This window comes from Schistocerca gregaria, chromosome 1 (genome assembly GCF_023897955.1).
Source record: "Schistocerca gregaria isolate iqSchGreg1 chromosome 1, iqSchGreg1.2, whole genome shotgun sequence".
In the NCBI taxonomy this organism is placed as follows: Eukaryota; Metazoa; Arthropoda; class Insecta; order Orthoptera; family Acrididae; genus Schistocerca; species Schistocerca gregaria.
The window spans coordinates 809,306,968-809,329,216 of NC_064920.1; the positions used below are offsets into that span (position 1 = coordinate 809,306,968).

At 41.5% G+C, this 22,249-nt stretch overlaps 1 protein-coding gene across 2 annotated transcripts in view; it reads left to right on the forward strand.

Annotated features, from left to right (window-relative positions):
* Positions 1 to 12,648: 12,648 nt before the first annotated feature.
* The window catches only part of LOC126270673 (zinc metalloproteinase nas-14-like), a 164,322-nt gene continuing 154,721 nt past the window's right edge, over positions 12,649 to 22,249 (forward strand). For both annotated transcript variants that reach the window (XM_049974089.1, XM_049974088.1), the window contains exon 1: positions 12,649 to 12,725. The gene's annotated coding sequence lies outside the window, so the exon portion shown is untranslated. The remainder of the gene's footprint in view (positions 12,726 to 22,249) is intronic.

Consider the following 22,249-nt stretch of genomic DNA (forward strand, 5'->3'; position numbering starts at 1 on the left):
CGTTTCGGTAGTGCCACGTGGCCGTCCGGATGGTTCAAATGGCTCTGAGCACTATGGGACTTAACACCTGTGGTCATCAGTCCCCTAGAACTTAGAACTACTTAAACCTAACTAACCTAAGGACATCACACACATCCATGCCAGAGGCAGGATTCGAACCTGCGACCGTAGCAGTCGCGCGGTTCCGGACTGAGCGCCTAGAACCGCACGGCCACCACGGCCGGCGGCCGTCCGAAGCCCGGTCTTCTTACGACCGTACATTTTCGTGACCACCGCTGCCAGCAGTCATGTACAATAGTTACATTCCGGCAAATTTTTTCTGCAATATCGTAGTCCTATTACACGATCTCGTTCAAACTTAGTGAGTTGTTGATAATGGTGTCTTCGTCGCATTAAAGCCATTCTTGGCTATCTTCAACTCATCACGTTCAGTCTCGAAGGTAACTAACTAACAGTCACGACCGTTGCAGCTAATAGGATCTCTCTGATGCGACTGGGGCGAAATTTGACTGAAATTATTTTTCAGAAGTAGAAACACGCTATCAACTTTCGTTTATGTCACATAACTCCTTCTTGGTGTTGCGATTATCTTTCCCTCAGTGTAACTGGTTTTAAAAGCAAACAATATTTCACTTGCCATCAAATTTTGTAACCGATGAAAAAACAAGATATTTCAAACAGCTTTAACGTCTAATATATTATACAGTCCTTAAATATGTTAATAGCTTAATGTTAGATATAGTGGGAATCAGTGAAGTTCGGTGGCACGAGGAAGAAGACTTCTTGTCATGTGAATACAGGGTTATAAATACAAAATCAAATATGGGTAATGCAGGAGTAGTTTTAATAATGAATAAAAACGTAGGAGTGCGGGTAAGCAACTACAAACATCATAGTGAACGCATTATTGTGGCCAAGTTAGACACGAATCTCACGCCTACCACTGTAGTACAAGTTTATATGACAACTACCACCGCAGATGACGAATAAATTGTAGAAATGTATGATGAGATAAAAGAAATTATTCAGATAGTGAAGTGAGGCGAAAATTTAATAGTCAATGGCGTCTGGAGTTCGATAGTAGGAAAAGGGACGGAAAGAACGTAGTGGGTGAATATGGGATGAGGGTAAGAAATGAAAGAGGAAGCCGCCTGGTAGAATTCTGCACAGAGCACAACTTAATCATAGCTAACACTTGGTTCACGAATGACAAAAGAAGGTGGTATACATGGAAGAGGCCTGGAGATGCTGGAAGATTTCAGATGGATTATATAATGGTAAGACAGAGATTTAGAAACCAGGTTTTAAATTGTAAGACATTTCTAGGGGAAGATGTGGACTTTGACCACAATCTATTGGCTATGAACTGTAGATTAAAACTGAAGAAACTGCAAAAAGATGGGAATTTAAGGGGATGGGACCTGGATAAGAACCAGAGGTTGTAGAGAGTTTCAGAGAGAGCATTACGAGCATTACGTAACAACTGACAAGAACGGGGGAAACAAATGCAACAGAAGAAGAATGGGTAGCTTTAAGAGATGAAATAGTGAAGGCAGCAGAGGATCAAGTAGTTAAAAAGAAAAGGGCTAATATAAATCCTTGGGTAACAGAAGAAATACTGAACTTAATTGACGAAAGGAGAAAATACAAAAGTGCAGTAAATGAAGGAGGAAAGAAGGAATATAAATGTCTCAAAAATGAGATCGACAGGAAGCGCAAAATGGCTAAAAAGGGATGGCTAGAGGACAAATTTATGGATGTAGAGGTATATTTCACTAGTGGCAAGAGTATAAAGAGGGACTATAGAAGGGCAATATACTTTAGGATAATATTGTGATGAAGATGAAATGGGAAATATGATACTACGTGAAGAGTTTGACAGAGCACTGAAAGGCCTAAGTCGAAACAAGGTCCCGGAAGTAGACAACATTCCATTAGAACTACTGACAGCCTTGGGAGAGAGCCAGCCCTGACAAAACTCAACCATCTGGTGAGCAATATGTATGAGACAGGTGAAATACCCTCAGACTTCAAGAAGAATATAATAATTCCAATGCCAAAGAAAGCAGGTGTTGACAGATGTAAAAATTACCGAACTTCAGTTTAATAAGTCACAGCTGCAAAATACTAACGCCAATTCTTTACAAGCGAATGGAAAAACTGGTAGAAGCCGACCTCGGGAAAGATCAGTTTGGATTCCATAGAAATGTTGGAACACGTGAGACAAAACTGACCCTACGACTTATCTTAGAAGATAGATTAAGGTAAGGCAAACCTACGTTTCTAGCATTTGTAGACTTAGAGAAAGCTTTTGACAATGTTGACTTGAATACTCTCTTTCAAATTCTGAAGGTGGCAGGGGTCAGATACAGGGAGCGAAAGGCAATTTACAATTTATACAGAAACCAGACGGCAGTCATAAGAGTCAAGGGGCTGGAAAGGGAAGCAGTGGTTGGAAAAGGAGTGAGACAGGGTTGTAGCCTATCCCCAGTGTTATTCAATTTGTATATTGAGCAAGCAGTGAAGAAAACCAGCTGTCAGAGACACCAAAGGATCTGGAAGAGCAGTTGAACGGAATGAACAGTGTCTTGAAAGGAGGATATAAGATGAACATCAACAAAATCAATATGAGGATAATGGAATGTAGTCGAACTAAGTCGGGTGATGCTGAGGGAATTAGATTAGGAAATGAGAAAGTAGTATATGAGTTTTGCTATTTGAGGAGAAAAATAGCTGATGAGGGTCGAAGTAGAGAGGATATAAAATGTAGACTGGCAATGGCAAGGAAAGCGTTTCTGAAGAAGAGAAATTTGTTAACATCGAGTATAAATTTAAGTGCCAGGAAGTCGTTTCTGAAAGTATTTGTATGGAAGTGAAACGTAGACGATAAATAGTTTGGACAAGAAGAGAATAGAAACTTTCGAAATGTGGTGCTACAGAAGAATGCTGAACATTAGATGGATAGATCACATAACTAATGAGGTGGTACTGAATATAATTGGAGAGAAGAGAAATTTGTGGCACAACTTGACTACAAGAAGGGATCGGTTGGTAGGACAAGTTCTGATGCATTAAGGGATCACCAATTTAGTGTTGGAGGGTAGCGTGGAGGGTAAAAATCGTAAAGGAAGACCAAGAGATGAATACACTAAGCAGACTCAGAAGGATGTAGGTTTGATGCAGCTCTCCATGCTAATCTATCCTGTGCAAGCTGCTTCATCTCCCATACCTACATCCTTCTGGATCAGCTTACTGTATTCATCTCTTGGTCTCCCTCTACGATTTTTACCCTCCACGCTGCCCTCCAATGCTAAATTTGTGATCCCTTGATGCCTCAAAACATGTTCTACCAACCGGTCCTTCTTTATGTCAAGTTGTGCCACAAACTCCTCTTCTCCCCAATTGTATTCAATACCTCCTCGTTAGTTATGTGATCTACCCAACTAATCTTCAGCATTCTTCTGTAGCACCACATTTCGAAAGCTTCTATTCTCTTCTTGTCCAAACTATTTATCGTCCATGTTTCACTTCCATACATGGCTACACTCCATACAAATACTTTCAGAAACGACTTCCTGACATTTCAATCTATACTCGATGTTAACAAATTTCTCTTCTTCAGAAACGCTTTCCTTGCCATTGCCAGTCTACATTTTATATCCTCTCTACTTCGACCATCATCAGTTATTTTACTTCCTAAATAGCAAAAATCCTTTACTACTTGATGTGTCTCATTTGCTAATCTAATTCCCTCAGAATCACCCGATTTAATTTGACTACATTCCATTATCCTCATTTTGCTTTTGTTGATGTTCATCTTATATCCTCCTTTTAAGACACTGTTCATTCTGTTCAACTGTTCTTCCAAGTCCTTTGCTGTCTCTGACAGAATTACAATGTCATTGGCGAACCTTAACGTTTTTATTTCTTCTCCATGAATTTTAATACCTAATCCAAATTTTTCTTTTGTTTCCTTTACTGCTTGCTCAATATACATATTGAATAACGTCGGGGAGAGGCTACAACCCTGTCTCACTCCTTTCCCAACCACTGCTTCCCTTTCATACCCCTCGACTCTTATAACTGCCATCTGGTTTCTGTACAAATTGTAAATAGCCTTTCGCTCCCTGTATTTTACCCCTGCCACCTTCAAAATTTGGAAGAGAGTATTCCAGTTAACATTGACAAAAGGTTTCTCCAAGTCTACAAATGCTAGAAACGTAAGTTTGCCTTTTCTTACTCTTTCTTCTAAGATAAGTCGTAAGGTTAGTATTGCCTCACGTGTTCCAGCATTTCTAGGGAATCCAAACTGATCTTCCCCGAGGTCCGCTTCCACCAGTTTTTCCATTCGTCTGTAAAGAATTCGAGTTAGTATTTTGCAGTTGTGACTTATTAAACTGATAGTTCGGTAATTTTCACATCTGTCAGCACCTGCTTTCTTTGCCATTGGAATTATTATATTCTTCTTGAAGTCTGAGGGTATTTCACCTGTCTCATACATCTTGCTCACCAGATGGTAGAGTTTTGTCATGACGCTCTCCCAAGGCCGTCAGTAGTTCTAATATAATGTTGTCTACTCCCGGGGCCTTGTTTCGACTCAGATCTTTCAGTGCTCTGTCAAACTCTTCACGCAGTATCTTATCTCCCATTTCGGCTTCATCTACATCCTCTTCCAATTTCCATAATATTGTCCTCAAACACATCGCCCTTGTATAAACCATCTATATACTCCTTCCACCTTTCTGCTTTCCCTTCTTTGCTTAGAACTGGGTTTCCATCTGATCTCTTGGTATTCATGCAAGTGGTTCTCTTTTTGAGAAAGGTTTCTTTAATTTTCCTGTAGGCGGTATCCATCTTACCCCTAGTGAAATATACCTCTACATCCATACATTTGTCCTCTAGCCATCCCTTTTTAGCCATTTTGCACTTCTATCGATCTCATTTTCGCCTGCTCCATTTACTACATTTTTTTATATTCTCTCCTTTCATCAATTAAATTCAATATTTCTTCTGTTACCCAAGGATTTCTTTTAGCCGTCGTTTTTTTACCTACTTGATAGTCTGCTGCCTTCACTACTTCATCCCTCAGAGCTACCCATTCTTCTTGTACTGTATTTCTTTCCCCCATTCCAGTGAATTGTTCCCTTATGCTCTCCCTGAAACTCTCTACAACCTCTGGTTTATTCATTTTATCCAGGTCCCATCTCCTTAAATTAGCACCTTTTTGTAGTTTCTTCAGTTTTAATCTACAGCTCATAACCAATAGATTGTGGTCAGAGTCCACATCTGCCCCTGGAAATGTCTTACAATTTTAAACCTGTTTCCTAAATCTTTGTCTTACCATTATGTAATCCATATGATACCTTTTAGTATCACCAGGATTCTTCCATGTACACAACCTTCTTTTATGATTCTTGAACCAAGTGTTAGCTATGATTAAGTTATGCTCTGTGCAAAATTCTAACAGGCGGCTTCGTCGTTCATTTCTTACCCCCAATGCATATTTGCCTACTACGTTTGCTTCTCTTCCTTTTCCTACTGTCGAATTCCAGTCACCCATGACTATTAAATTTTCGTCTCCCTTCACTACCTGAATAATTTCTTTTATCTCATCATACATTTCTTCAATTTCTTCATCATCTGCAGAGCTAGTTGGCATATAAACTTGTACTACTGTAGTAGGTGTGGGCTTCGTATCTATCTTGGCCACAATAATGCGTTCACTATGCTGTTTGTAGTAGCTTACCCGCATTCGTATTTTCCTATTCATTATTAAACCGACTCCTGCATTACCCCTATTTGATTTTGTTTTTATAACCCTGTAGTCACCTGACCAGAAGTCTTGTTCCTCCTGCCACCGAACTTCACTAATTCCCACTATATCTAACTTTAAGTTATCCATTTCCCTTTTTAAATTTTCTAACCTACCTTCCCGATTAAGGGATCTGACATTCCACGCTCCGATCCGTAAAATGCTAGATTTCTTTCTCCTGGTAACGACGTCCTCTTGAGTAGTCCCAGCCCAGAGATCCGAATGGGGTACTATTTTACCTCAGCAATATTTTACCCAAGAGGACGCCATCATCATTTAATCATACAGTAAAGCTGCATGCCCTCGGGAAAAATTACGGCTGTAGTTTCCCCTTGCTTTCAGCCGTTCGCAGTACCAGCACAGCAAGGCCGTTTTGGTTAATGTTACAAGGCCACATCAGTCAATCATCCAGAATGTTGCCCCTGCAACTACTGAAAAGGCTGCTGCCCCTCTTTAGGAACCACACATTTGTCTGGCCTCTCAACAGATACCCCTCCGTTGTGGTTGCACCTACGGTACGGCCATCTGTATCGCTGAGGCACGCAAGCCTCCCCACCAACGGCAAGGTCCGTGGTTCATGGGGGGATCTTACTATTATTAGTCCTATAATGATGGGAAGTCCATGGGCCTACTTATTATTTGTTACGGCCGTACAGGAGTATAATAAACTAAAATCTTGCTAAAATAATTATCAGTTGCATAAGGCACCACTTCCAGCACGTAATGAGTACTGTTAAGCAGAATAGACTAAATGCTGTAAACAAGCCGTCATACCATTTATATCGAGTATTGATCTTAAATTAAATTTTGCTGTAGAACTGTTAATCAGAAAGACTTCATAATAGCAGATTCGAATGGAAGATACAATTCTCGTTAGTACTTACACGACCAGCTGTGAGTTAACAGGTTTAGAAACGCATTTTGTCTATTGAGCTGAGCGAGCGAGAGAGTGCAGGACTACCTCCGTGACGTAAGCGCCGCGGCCTGCCTTGGCGCGGGACCATGTGACGTCAGGTGGCGCGATGAGCCTGCGTCATACTTGAAACTGCCGCTCCCACCTCCCCACAAGCGTCAAGCTTCCGTCTTTCCTTTCGCTCGATGTCCAAAATCCTCCCCCTTGCCCTTTTGAGTGCGTACCACCGGTCTGGCACTGTTTGTTCTAATTTCGGACGCTTCTTTTACAGTCGAATCCCAATATGATAACGTTTGAGCCGAACTTTCGTTTTTTCTCCTTGTATTTTATGTCCGTTTTCTATGCAGCGTTCAGCACCACGGACTTGTCAAGTTCCCTTTGTTTAATATATCGTGAGAGCTCTGCACAGCGCTGACCAACAGAGCTAATAATTCGTCGTTTATAGATACTACCATACTCGCGAAAGATACTATACACGCTAGGAACTGAAGCAGGCCACTACGGAAGACTCCGAGGACATGCTATTTTCTAGCTGTCAACAATTTTCCATTCCAGGCGCAAAGTAGAATTGATATCCAGTACGAACATACGAGGATGAGTCAAATGAAAACATTAAATTTGTAATAACAAATCGAAATTTCTCGTCCTTATCTTTTAAGTTGGTATGCGTGCTACAAACACCGTGCAGAAAGGCCTGTAGGTGGAAGCATAGTGCAGATGCACACACACCGTCGCAGTATCAGCATAATGATGGACGCCCCACCTGCGAATTGCACCAGGGAAGAACAGCGTTCTGTTATTCGGTTTGGTCGGCCGCGGTGGCCGAGCGGTTTTAGGCGCTGCAGTCTGGACCCGCGTGACCGCTACGGTCGCAGGTTCGAATCCTACCTCGGGCATGGATGTGTGTGATGTCCCTAGGTTAGTTAGGTTTAAGTAGTTCTCAGAAGTTAAGTCCCATAGTGCTCAGAGCTATTTGAACCATTTTTTATTTTTATTTTTTTAATCGGTTTTTGCATAGTGAAGGTGTGAAAGCTATTGAAATTCATCGACGAATGAAGGTTCAGTACGGTGATGCAATTTTGTTACAGTAGCAAGTCTACGAATAGAGTAGGAAGTTTGCAAATGGTGTGACTTCCTCGTCCAGGTCCGGCACAATGAGTTGTGACTCCACAGAACATTGCAGCAGTTGAGGCCATAGTGAAGGAAAACCGCCGAGTGACACTGAATGACATTGCAGCATGTTTACAGATTAGTCATGAGTCAGCACACCACATTGTGCATGATATGCTCCAGTTTCACAAAGTGTCTTCAAGATGGGTGACACGGCAGCTGACTCCTGAAATGAGAGAAAGACGTCTTGATGCTTGTGAAGAATTTCTTCGGCGCTTTGAACGAGAAGGTGATGGCTTCCTTGCAAGAATCGTTGCTGGGGACGTAACCTGGGTTTACTTCCACCAACCAGAAACGAAGAGAGCGAACAAGGAATGACGCCATTCCTCATCACCAAGTCATTTCCATATGTTTGGACCACTCAAAGACGCAATGGGAGGAAAGAAGTTCCGTTCTGATGAAGAGGTACGCCACACGGTGCATGAGTGGTTGCACGGACTACCAAAATAATTTTTTTCTAAAGGGATTTATGCAGTCTGTAAGCGCCAGAGGACTTGCATTGAGAGTGGGAGAGATTATGTTGAAAAGTGATACAGCTTTGTACCACTTCTGAAAAAAAATAATATTTAAAAAAATATTTAAGGTTTTCATTTGACTCACCCTCGTACTTTCTTTAGTCGGTGTTAATGTGGTTCTTCCTGAAAGTGTGGGGCTTCACGAAAGTGTAACGCCTCTCGATCAACCTAATTATTTCTAACCCTGGCGCATACAATGGACAGCATTTATGAAGAATAGAAGATAAATTCCTTACGGTCACTTTTCTCGAAATCCATGCATTTTGCCATGTTGAAAGTAGTTTGTCCAGATCAGCTATTATATCTGAACTCAGAAATTGAGCTAGCATTTCAGTATATGTACAGATGAGGAATTTAGAACCGTTGTTATGATGGACAGTTCTGCTGCCTTTTTGAATCTCTACACGCCATGTGCTTTTAACTAATTACTGGAAACAGTGTTCTGCTTGGTTTTTGTAGCTGTGAACGTCATGTGCTCTTATCCAATTACTGGAAACAGTGCTCTGCTTAATAAATGGTTCAAATGGCTCTGAGCACTATGGGACTTAACCTCTTAGGTCATCAGTCCCCTAGAACTTAGAACCACGTAAACCTGACTAACCTAAGGACATCACACACATCCATGCCCGAGGCAGGATTCGAACCTGCGACCGTAGCAGTCCCGCGGTTCCGGACTGCAGTGCCTAGAACCGCACGGCCACCGCGGCCGGCTCTGCTTAATAAATCTGTGATAAATTATGGTTAAGAGTGGAGATAACTCATTTATAAATTATTTATAGAACCTTACAACCACTCTTCTTTGTTAATATATGCGCATAAATTACCTCTTCTATTTCCCCGTTCTTTTTTCCACACGTTTCTTCTGTAGTCGCTTTGCTAGGCTTCTTGTCCTCTCTATGTTTCCCACCGGCCAGCTAGAGCCTGAAATGGTGGCCGTTCATCTGGACTGACACGCCGTCGTATAAGCCTGTAATGATAGCCATTCTGCTATCGTGTTTGCTAGGGGTGGTAGCAGTAATGACGGTTAATGTGTTTTTGTACAGGACTAATTTGAGAACTTCTTCCTACTAAGAATAGCAGCTTAAAGAATTAGAACTTAATCACTTAAGTAGAAGTCGGACCTAGGGGTCTCCCGGACGCAAGCACGGTAGTTCAGCGTGTTCGGTCTGAAAACTGGCTGTCCTCTATAATAATTACAAAAAATTGAGTGAAATATTCAACGATGAACATTAAGGGTGTCATGTGACGTCTGCCGAGACCTAGTCTCGAGAACAACAACGAACAAAATGGAAAAAAGTTTTAAAAATAAAACGGTAAATCGTTACTGGGAACCGAAAAAGGTCGCGGAGTCGAATCCTAGTCAGACCTCTGAGTTTTCACCTAGCCTTCCTCTCTCAACGATGTGAGGAGTTGCCAGAAACGACACTTGGTTCGGATTTCACGTTAAGCTCTAAGTCCCCTTCCCCGGCTGCATAACTGGAGTAGCTTAAGGGGCACGTAAGTCGCCGAAGTGGTATCCAGTGGAAAGACTTACAGTAGGCCATTGAGTCATATGAAGTTTTTATTAGAAATTTATTCTTCGCTTCTGTTTTGGACTCTCTCCTTTGAGAAACATGACTCGTATAAGGAGTACGAGTCCTTAGGAGGCACCCCTTGGAACTTGGCAAACATGAAGGAACGCCCTTACTGAATATCTTGATCGTACGAAGACTCATGAACTTTTGATTCCGTGTAAATGATCTTCCAGTACCTAGATTTCCGCATCCGCGAAGCGATACTGTCGGTTTCTATTCCAACGTTTCAGAAGAGTTCTTTTATTGGGCTGTCGAAGAAATAGGATCGAAGAAATAGGATACCTTTTTCTCTCCTATCAGTAATTATCATCACTTCACTCGAGGTTTTCGTTTCCGTATCTTCTTTTTGGGTGTCCGTTACCCTCTGTGCTGAAAAGCAGCTTTTTTATCCATGCATGCGTTTCTGATTCCTTCCTATGTGGTACATGAAATCTTTCCAAAGAGTTTCTTTAATGTATTTTGCTTTTACTTCCGCATGTCCTGTACTGGCTCAATCTCCAAGTATCTGCCGTATACCTAACTTCGTCACAAACAGCAGAAACACTGAACTATACTGCTCTCCACTGCTATAAAGGATGCCCTATGATGATCATCTCGACCAAAGCTGGCAGGAAATAAACATTTGTTACGACGGTAGTTCTTGGTGTTACATAAAAACCATTTTCTTTAAATACTTTCGGGCTGCGAAGCACCAATGGCATGAAAAAGAGGCTACATACACTTATCGCACAGCCGGCCGCTGTGGCCGAGCGGTTTTAGGCGCTTCAGTCCGGAACCACGCGACTGCTACGGTCGCAGATTCGAATCCTGCCTCGGGTATGGATGTGTGTGATGTCCTTAGTTTAGTTAGGTTTAAGTAGTTCTAAGTCTAGGGGATTGATGGCCTCAGATGTTCAGTCCCATAGTGCTTAGAGCCATTTGAACCATTTTGAACCCATCGTGCTCATCTGCTGAGGGCAGTCAAATTTACTCCAAACCACATTTTTTCCCTTTTTCTTTGTTTCTTGACAAGAAGTCAATTAATTTTTGTGGACTATCTGTCTGGTAAACAACTCCAGCAATGAATAAAATCCACACAAACCTAAGTAATGTATCTTCAACTGCGAAATAGATATAGCACAACACATATAGTACTCTGATCACATCAAATCTGAACATTTTCGGTTAGGCTTTACAGTGATTGTTACTGATGTCGAATAAAACATCATTTTTGTACCAATCACTGATTATTTACTTCCACAACGGGTTTCGAAGGCTTAAATCTCCATTATCAGAAGGATTCATGTGGATTAATATGACACATATGTATTGTATTACGACTATAGAGTAAGCAGTAGCATCGTCTGCGTGTGAAGGCTGGGGTAAGTGCCACAGGTTACTGAAAGCCGCAATACAACACATATATGTATTAACCCACATAAATGTACTTGATGAAGTGTTTAAAGACAATCACACTGAATATCACGAGTACTATTACGATGATGGAGATTTAAACCTTCGAGACGCATTATGGAAATAAATAAAGTGATCATAAAATATAGCCACTAAAGATGCAACGAAAGAAAATTTTATTCAGTCGCCCTTACGTACTTTAGAAATAGAAAACATACAAAAGATGTTTATCGTACTTTCTATTGTTTCCTTTGTAGCACTCCCTGTTTAACCTGTCTTACACAGCTTCTACGGAACTGCATTCAGTGCTTTGGGTTAGCTCGCGCGTAAATGAAAAGTCATCGAAATGTACATTTATACCATTAATACACTGTTACGATTGATCCATTCATTTATTTTCTTCGTGGAATTTAATTCACATGATCGATCTCAAAATTGTAGAATTTCATCTTCAGACGTGCTTGTGGTAGTCCAACTCAACGCAAACGATGAACTGTATAAAGTGATTTAGAACATAACTGCACAGAAAATCATTAGTTCTACTCTGTGGCAGTAAACATGCCAGAATTTGTGGGCACCCAATATGAAGGCCAAACATAGAGTAACTGAGGTTTCATGCCTGCCCAAATAAAACTTCTGGGAATAAAATATACCAATAAAAGAGCTGAACAGAGTATGCAACAATAGCATATTAATGAAATACCTCCGAGCGTTTCTAAGGTTCCATCCACGAAGACGAATCACACCAAAATACATGTATGTCCTCTCTTGTTTTCAGATCAATATTTATTATGCTGCACTATAGCTAATGTCTCATACCATAGAAAACACGGCCATAAGAGCTCGTTCGTACTGTTTTTTCCCATTTCGTGATCAGTTTTATCGAAACAAATTAAGCACACTTTAACTTGTTTGAAACAGCTCCGTTGCCTCAGTTTAGTGATTTAATGCCATCTTTATGCACTATAGACTTCTTCCTTTGACGCGACAAACTACTGCTGATAGACGTCCGCTAAGGGCAGTTAAATGGGAGGAAATGTACATCTTAAAGTTGTTGTCAGTGTCGTGTGGAGCAAGTCTCTTACGTTTATTGAAAACAGTAGTAACAGTAGATGTCGAATGTAGCTCAGACATTTTAGTGGCCGTCCAGCAGAGGTCAGGAGGCTACTCCCTAGCCGTTAGCCCACAGGTTGAACCGGCTGCCATGGTATTCTCAGCGCTGTAGAGCTGACGTTAACGTACTGCGACACGGAAGGTTTTCTTGAGATAGGCGCGTCTTCGGTGTAGTATATAAGCTTCTGCTCTGTCCAGACGACTAGAGGTTACCTCCCGACGGCTGCAACTCACAGGTAAGGCGCCAGCTCTTGCATATTGTGCGCTTGTGTCGAACATGATTCACCTGCTGCTATTTAGGTGATACATTCGTCAAATGATCTTAGTACATAAACAAATATTGCGCGAATCGAGTGAATTCTATTGCTGTCGCCTAAGACTTTCTCACTCAGAGACGTCGTATATCTACGAGTCGTACTGCTTCAGTAATTTCTACACCTCGCTTTTATAAAATGCCTCTTCCATATGCGCGATGACTAAGCGGTAAAAATAAAGTTTTCTTGTTTTAATATTGTGGAGCGAAATACTAATGGTTCTCAACACCCTATGTCTGCATTGTGTCGATGCTGTGTTTCAGAAATCACTGGTTTCATAAATGATGTAGAACGAAGCTTACTTACTTCAGTTCACGTTAGATTAAGATTGCCGTGTTAACGTGAATAATCGAAAGATATAAATTTAAAGGTAAGTTTCTGTTGCCTCTTAAGTCCCCAAGACATTTTCTTCATTCTTTCTTAATAGGTAGGTAGGGCGTTTCAGTTAGTCAATTTGTAAAAACAAACATATAGGAAAAATGCAGGAATATACAAAACAATAGTGACACCAATTACGTCATACCTGTCTCAGATAAGACCCGAAACAGCGAACTCCAAAAGACTTTTGGAGATCACGAAAATGTAAATTCTGCAGAGGATTGCAGGGAAAACGTTGAGAGAGAGAGAGAGAGAGAGAGAGAGAGAGAGAGAGAGAGAGAGAGATACAGAGAAGGTAAAGCATTGAAAGAAAAATTAAATTCGACTCCATTAATGAGTGGGTAAATGAGAGAAAGCATAAATGGAACAATAATAGAGACAGGATGAATGAAAGGATGATTTGAAAATCAGAGGAAATAAATCACCAGCTAGTAAAAGAAATATAGTACGTCCCAAGAAAGGCTGAATTGTCATGCCCACGCTAGACTTAGGCGTACTGAAGGAAATAGGATTTAGCTTACGAAGAAAGGAAGATTAAGCACATATTGGGCGTTGTCCCGTTCCAGAATGTGATTCACATCTTGAGCTTAACTGTTTCCTGTATGTTACTGGCATGAGTGTCCTGTTTGTGCCACTGATGACGGTTACAAAGATCAGGTCAAATCTGGTGGCAAAAAGTGTGTGTTTTCGAATGGCTCCAAGGGGAGCCATAAAGTTTCTCAGTTCAATTCGACGTATAGTTTACTATCAGCAGTGTCGTTAGCCCTCACACTCTGATTCAAAAATGGTTCAAATGGCTCTGAGCACTATGGGACTCAACAGCTGTGGTCATTAGTCCCCTAGAACTTAGAACTACTTAAACCTAGCTAACCTAAGGACATCACACACATCCATGCCCGAGGCAGGATTCGAACCTGCGACCGTAGCAGTCTCACGGTTCCGGACTGCGCGCCTAGAACCGCGAGACCACCGCGGCCGGCCACACCGTGATTCTTCGTCGAAAGACGTGGTATTTAACATAGGACTTCGGCGCATAGTAGGGTTACTAGGAACTTCATGTCAACACCTTTCTGTCCTTGTTGACTCAATATTAGCTGTGGGAATTTCTTCCTCCACTGGGGTTTTAATCAGCCACCGACGGCGCAATCGACGCGTCGCTAGTGGATATAAGCAACCTTGGTTACGGAGGCTTGTATCGACATACAAGATATCATAACAATAGGCCGATGTAAAGAGAGCTTTCCATTCCAGAACCGAGAGCGCATGGCAAGCTAATTTAGTCAGAGAATAATTTCTCCGCATCACCTTGCATCAAATACTTTCATTGCACTAAATGACACTGCTCTAATGTTTCGTCCGTTGCTATAATAGTGGGCATTCGCGTTCTGAATTCCACAGCAATGCAAATGTGACTTCGTTTCACGTGCACAAAATCTTTCTAGATGACGAAGAATTTAAACTTGTAAAATTCTTTCTGCAAAAAACGGGATCTAAAGTCGTACGATGCCACTATGAAACATTTTCTTTATTTTACTTTGAATACGTTCACGTATTTAATGTGCATACCTCTCATATTTCACGAATGATTCCAGTTACCACCACTTTTCAGCAGCTGACAAAGCGTAAAGCTGAGGGAAATTTGCTTTATCAATAACACCCGAAACTGTTCCATCTTTCGGTATATTGAAGCAAATATATTTTTTAAAGAAACGCAGAATTACATATCTAAAGTGAATCTAGTGGCTGTGAAATGAGTGTAGTGACATAAATTTTGTCGACCGTGAAACTTCTGTAAAAGGGAAGCAGTGAATGTGCTTATTATAGAGGTGTACGCCACGACTGCGGGGCCGGCCGCGGTGGTCTCGCGGTTCTAGGCGCGCAGTCCGGAAACCGTGCGACTGCTACGGTCGCAGGTTCGAATCCTACCTCGGGCATGGATGTGTGTGATGTCCTTAGGTTAGTTAGGTGTAAGTAGTTCTAAGTTCTAGGGGACTGATGACCACAGCAGTTGAGTCCCATAGTGCTCAGAGCCATTTGAACCACGACTGCGGCAATTTCTCAGAGAAATTCATTATAAAATATATTAATTTACATTGTCACGAACGAAGAACTTCCAATTATAAAATTATTTTTTTATCCGTGGGAAACAGATACCTGTCTGTATGGTGTGCAAGTGACGTACTTCATAAACTGGAGTAGGTAGATATGTCTGACAGAGGTTGAGCTATTTGGCAGTTGTTTCGGGAGGAATTCTTATTTTTTGTAGATGACGTGAGAGGGAAGCCTGTATCACAGCTCAGTAAGGTATAAATGCAGCGGAAGGGGCATGACTGTAATGGTGATGTCCTTAGGTTAGTTAGGTTTAAGTAGTTCTATGTTCTAGGGGACTGATGACCATAGATGTTAAGTCCCATGGTGCTCAGAGCCATTGTTTTTTTGTTGTTTTTTTACATGGTATTTAAGTTACTTAAATAAGGAACAGTTCTTTATCTGTTGCTATCAAAATAGAGGATACCATGTGAATTTTTATTGGCAGAGTATTTCGTACTTCCTTCTTACTAATACTGAACCATTAACTATTATGCATTTCGTTGTAATGGACTGAGTTAATCTCTGCTCCGTGGGATTCAGAGTATTGTAGATATGATAAATTGGACGTATTTTAATCACTTCATGCACATATCAGAGCGAAGACAAAACAAAAACATCCAAACGTAATTGCAGTGGTCAAAGCATAAAAGAGAATTCAACAGCATTAAGTCATTATTTGAAGTACAGGTGGGCTGTTTATTTTAAGAACCTCTCTCACCAGACTTCCCCGTTGCTTTCCGGGGACTCTAGTACGTCGTTTCATATCTGGTGTCACGGAAGGTATCTACCTAAGGACTGTCTCTAATGACCTCGTCTTCTAAGGGACGTTAAACTCTAATCTTCGCTTTCCTCCCCGACCGACAGACAGAAAATTGTTTACTCCCCTCATCATTTCATCATCATCATCGACCCGCAATTCGCCGAAGTCGCGTCAAAAAGAGAGTCGCAATAGGCAGCGGAACATTCCCTAATGGGGTCTCCCGGACAATAATACCATACGTCATTTCAGTTTTATCTTTTTATATCGGCAAAATTCTTACCAACATTGTCTCGTGTCGTCCATCATTTCTGATTTCATATACGGGTTGATTTGTCTCAAATGGTTCCCTAATCACGTTCCACACTTCACAGTTAAAAATAGTATGAGTGGGGTTCCCGTATGACCACAATGACAGGTATCATTTTCTTTCTTGTTGAATCTGTATAGGTAGACAGGTTACGCTCAGTGTCCTGATAATGTATCATGCCCTGGCTAGGGTTTATGTGGCCAGAGGCTATGCGTTGGCGAATATTAGGAAAAATTTGGAGTACCCTTTGGTCTGTTTCACTGTTGTAGTCGTTCTTCCATGCAGTCACTTCTAAATCCAGCCTCGGTGGCTGTTCTTTTCTCTGATATTTTTAGACATTTGTCAAATCCTCTTTACTTAAATCAGAGAATATCACACTACGAGGGCTGATGAAATAAAAGAAACTCGGCCACGGGTCGTTGGCGGCTCTTTCCGTTAGTGGTTACCTTACCCCAGTAGAATACCGATTGTCGGTATAAGCTGTGATGGCCTCGTGGAACAATAAAGGATTTTTATTTTATGTGCAGGATACATAAATACTCCCCTTACTGTTGATCAAGCCCTCCACCATATTTGGCAGTAATGTCTTCCATTGGTGGACGAAAAAGAAATATAATATTTTAAAATGGAATAAAAACAGTATTGACAGCAATAAATTATTTATTTACAATGGATACCGGTTTCGGCCAGAATGTGACCATCTTCCGACCATTTATCCCATGATGGTAGTAGGTGCTGTGACTCCACGAACGTCAACTGCTCAAAATTGTCTGAAGATGGTCATAGTCGGATCGAAACCGGCAACCATATCTATAAATAAAGGGCGATGTCCGAACTGATTGACTCACATACTGACTCATCGTCGCCCAGCCCAAACCACTAAGGATAGAAACTTGAAATTTGAAATTTGAAGAGGAACACAGGGTGTTGATCATATACTGTAGACGTCATTTGCGAAACGATTTTTCGATATTCATACTTGTTTCAGTGTTTTTGGAAACTCAACCCCTAACCAGATGAATGGGGGATGAAAATTTTTTAGAAAATGTTTTGTTAGATTAAAAAAATTTTATAACTAAATCTATGAAAATTGTTATTTTACTTCTTGCGTAGATATAAATAAATATTTGTTAGGGGATGAAAGTTTCTAAGGAAATAGTTCCACAAGAACGCAAGGCATGATTAACAAAAACTCTGGGCTCCAGCTACTAGAATCTCTTTTTGGTGAGAACTTCATTCGGAAAGGATTTATGTTTATATTACCTTGATTAGCTTGAAAAGTTTGGAAAGTGTTGCAATCTGTGAACAACATAAAAATTAAATAAAATAAAAACAAAAACATCTATGCAGGTCCTACAGTTCGCGCTAGCGAAACAGCGGACGCTAAGCCAGCTGTAAATACATATTTTATTGCAGTGGCAAAAGTTTTTAATCCATTTTAAAGTATTTTGACCCTGACCGCTGTTTCTCCACGATAAATATTCTAAAAATTATAGAAATATAATAGATTACGGTGGCAATGACACGGCTGCAACTTTCGACTTAAAAACTGCCACAATCATATTCATTCCAGCTCGATACAGATAGTCGATATCATCCGCCAGATAGAACTAAGTTCCATATAAACGACTAAAATAGTAAATACGTCGTTCCAGGACATCTCCTATATAAACTGCTGTGGTACAGCCTCCCTAGGAAACAACCTGCCGTGTACATGATTGTAAGATGATGTTTCCCCACTAAACAACACGGGAGTCGACTACCGGTCATTTTTAACATTGCTCTGGGGTAGATCCGATGAAATAACGACGAGAATCGCACTCTAGGATAAAACACGAACCATATATGACTAACGCCATTGTTTCTGGGTACACTCACTGTGAGCAAGACACAATATGCGCCGAGCTACATGGGCATGTGTCAAGTCGCGGAGCGTATAGAACAACCTGTCTATGCCGATGTTAAATAACCTCACTAAGACTTGTGACACTATAGTTTACCATGAAGCCTCTAGCAAGGCCATTTGCTGAGCTGATTGGACGCCTTCGGAAAGTAGGCAAGATAACGAGACTGTCATGGGTTGTAGCACATGACTGAGTTTACTAAAATCTTCCTCACAGTCATATACCGACGGTCCGATTATTATTCATCGCCCGACACATCTCGTGTGAACTGATTCTCGTCTCTGATATGCGAGTTATATGTCAACACACACTGTCGTTCAGATGTATTTTCCAACGACTCATATACTGAGAGCCAACGTACACAACACACAGAACCACTATAACGAGTATCATATCCCGTACAGGCTGTTGCAGCCACACTAAACGATGTCGTACTCGCGGTCCATACGCCGTACGTTTCTGTGTTGCCCAGCGTCAGTTTATTCTATGCAGAATCGCCATAACATAGTTTCTTCCGTGTATCTCAAAGATTTCTTAAGCTACGGATATGGGTACACATCATATCAGTACCAACGTGCAGTGCGATAAATTTATGATTCCAAAATTAGTAACGCCGTAAAGAGCTATATACTGGTAGAGTGCACGCAAATGAAGACAGAGTCATAGGATTCTACAGTCAATATTACGAAACGGATAGACTGCTACTCACATAAAGCCCAGGTGTTGAGTCGCAGATAGTTACAACAAAAGACTGGCTAAAAAGTAAGATTTCGGCCAAAAAGGCCTTCATCGGAATTAGATAACATAAATACACTCACGCAAGCGCAACTAACACACAGCTAACACACACAAGACCCCAGTTTCTGCCTGTCGAGGCCACACTATAGTCATGTGTGTGTTAGTTGTGTGTTAGCTGCGTCTGCGTGAGTGTGTGTGCGTGTGTTGTCTGATTTCAATGAAGGCCATTTTGGCCGAAAGCTTACTTGTTTAGCAGCCTTTTTGTTGCGCTATCTGCGACTCAACACCTCCGCTATATGGTGAATAGCGATCTAACCTTTTCGTAATATGGTCATTATTGCATCTTCTATTTTCCGTTGCTTGTACTCTACAGTCAAATAGTTAAAGCCCAAAGAAATCGTCACCCATCTCTATTTGCAGCTGGGTAGTCCGACCTCAGCAGGCTGTAACGACGGAAACATTTCTGTTAGACTATTGAATCAAACTAAAGGGACAGAGCGTCCCAAACATGTCTAGTTTGTTCCTAGGCACTTCAGAAGACTGATGATGAATATGTATGATTTTTACAAATGCGACAATTTTTTACATATGAATAGATGCATCAATGAGCACAAGAACCGGTGGTTAGCAGTAACCAGATTAGAACCAAGGTCTTAACTTACATACTATTTAGCCGTAAGAAATTAAAAGCTTCTATAAACGCAAACATAAAAAAGAAAGTATTGTATCACCCCATTTCCTAGAACTCCTGAAGATAGACGTCGTCTGTGGATATTATATCACAGACACAGTCCCTTTGACTGTTCAGAGATGTCACTAAACCCGCCGAAAGATGTAAACAACCACACATGAGCAACGACTGTCACACTAAGAGGATTCGACAGCCGATCAGTTCCAGTCATTCCACCAGGAAGTAGGTACACGGCTTGTGTCATCTATAGTTCAACCATGCCAATACCGACGTTCGATCGCGTCCGCATTGTTACTTTGTGCCAGGAAGGGCTCTCAACAAGGGAAGTGTCCAGGCGTCTCGAAGTGAACCAAAGCGATGTTGAAACTTCCTGGCAGATTAAAACTGTGTGCCGGACCGAGACTCGAACTCGGGACCTCTGCCTTTCTCGGGCAAGTGCTCTACCAACAGAGCACTTGCCCGCGGAAGGCAGAAATTCCGAGTTCGAGTCTCGGTCCGGCACACAGTTTTAATCTGCCAGGAAGTTTCATAACAGCGCACACTCCGCTGCAGAGTGAAAATCTTATTCTCTCAAAGCGGTGTTGTTCGGACATGAAGGAGGTACAGACAGACAGGAACTGTCGATGACATGCCACGCTCAGGCCGCCCAAGGGATACTACTGCAGTGGATGACGACTGCCTACGGATTATGGCTCGGAGGAACCCTGACAGCAACGCCACCGTGTTGAATAATGCTTTTCGTGCAGCCACAGGACGTCGTGTTACGGCTCAAACTGTGCGCAATAGGCTACATGATGTGCAGCTTCATTCCCGACCTCCATGGCGTGGTCCATTTTTGCAACCACGACATCAGGCAGCGCGTTACAGATGGGCCCAACAACATGCCGAATAGACCACTCAGGATTGGCATCATGTTCTCTTCACCGATCAGTGTCGCATATGCCTTCAACCAGACAGTCGTCGGAGACGTGTTTGGAGGCAACCCGGTCAGGCTGAACGCCTTAGACACACTGTCCAGCGAGTGCAGCAAGGTGGAGGTTCCCTGCTGTTTTGGGGTGGCATTATGTGGGGCCGACGTATGCCACTGGTGGTCATGGAAGGCGCCGCAACGGCTGTACGTTACATGAATGCCATCCTCCGACCAATAGTGCAACCATATCGGCAGCATATTGGCGAGGCATTCGTCTTCATGGACGACAATTCGCACCGCCATCGTGTACATCTTGTAAATGACTTCTTTAAGGATAACGACATCGCTCGACTAGAGTGGCCAGCATTTTCTCCAGACATGAACCCAATTGAACATGCCTGGGATTCATTGAAAAGGGCTGTTTATGGACGACGTGACTCATCAACCGCTCTGAGGGATCTACTCCGAATCGCCGTTGAGGAGTGGGACAATCTGGACCAACAGTGCCTTGACGAACTTGTGGATAGTATGCCACGACGAATACAGGCATGCATCAATGCAGGAGGACGTGCTTCTGGGTATTAGAGGTACCAGCGTGTACAGCAATCTGGGCCACCCCCTCTGAAGGTCTCGCTGTATGGTGGTACAACATGCAGTGTGTGGTTTTCGTGAGCAATAAAAAGGGCGGAAATGGTGCTCATGTTGATCTCTATTCCAATGTTCTGTACAGGTTCCGGAAATCTCGGAACCAGGGTAATGCAAAACTTTTTTTGATGTGTGTATAATAAATAAAATCCGGAATGTGACTAAAACTAACACTTTTAGATACTTATGTACTCAAGCAGATACAAGATACTTATACTTTAGTATTTATTGTCAGATAAAATAGCGGTGTTCCTGTGAAACTATTACACAGTTACATATCTACGCAATGAAATATAAATAAATGTAAGTGGGACAGTATAGATCACGATTAACGAACATTTTACTAATTAACGCTATTATGGGTACACAGGCATATGACTATACGTGCAATGTCTTTAATGTAGTTTTTTTGCTAAGTCAACATTCATTTTTCCTGCCGGAAAAGATTTTCTCATAATTTCTTTTTATAAATCAGGCTGTGGTGTAATAGGTGCAAAGGTGTAGGCACTAACAAATTTTCATGCCTTCCTCAAAAAAAAAAAAGTTTTGCCTTAAGGTTTGTACTGAATAGAAATATCGTTTAATAACTGACAGACATTACACTGCCAGAAACGTAGAGTTTATAAAAGTGGGCTGGGGCTGATCCTCAATCCAGATACATTCAGACACTATACGCTACTATTTCCCTTGATTTTCTGAACTTTGTAATCATGACAATCTTAGGATGCAGTTTGTCTACAGAATTATTACGTCCACATATGTTCTACTCCTAACTGTATCTTTGATTTATTGATGTACTGGTTCATTTCACTTAGTGTCGAGATGAGATTTGATCCAAATAAAGTTTGGCCTAAATATCTATGTCTTGTGATATTGACTAAATAGGTCAAGAAAGTGTTTACGTGTTCTTCTCTCGCGTTTTCAGAAGCAGATTTTTATTCTTCTGGGGAAGATTATAATAAGTAAAAAGTTGTAAAGGCTTTCGCGGTCACTTGTAGAGGTACTGCCTGCGGCTTTCATCT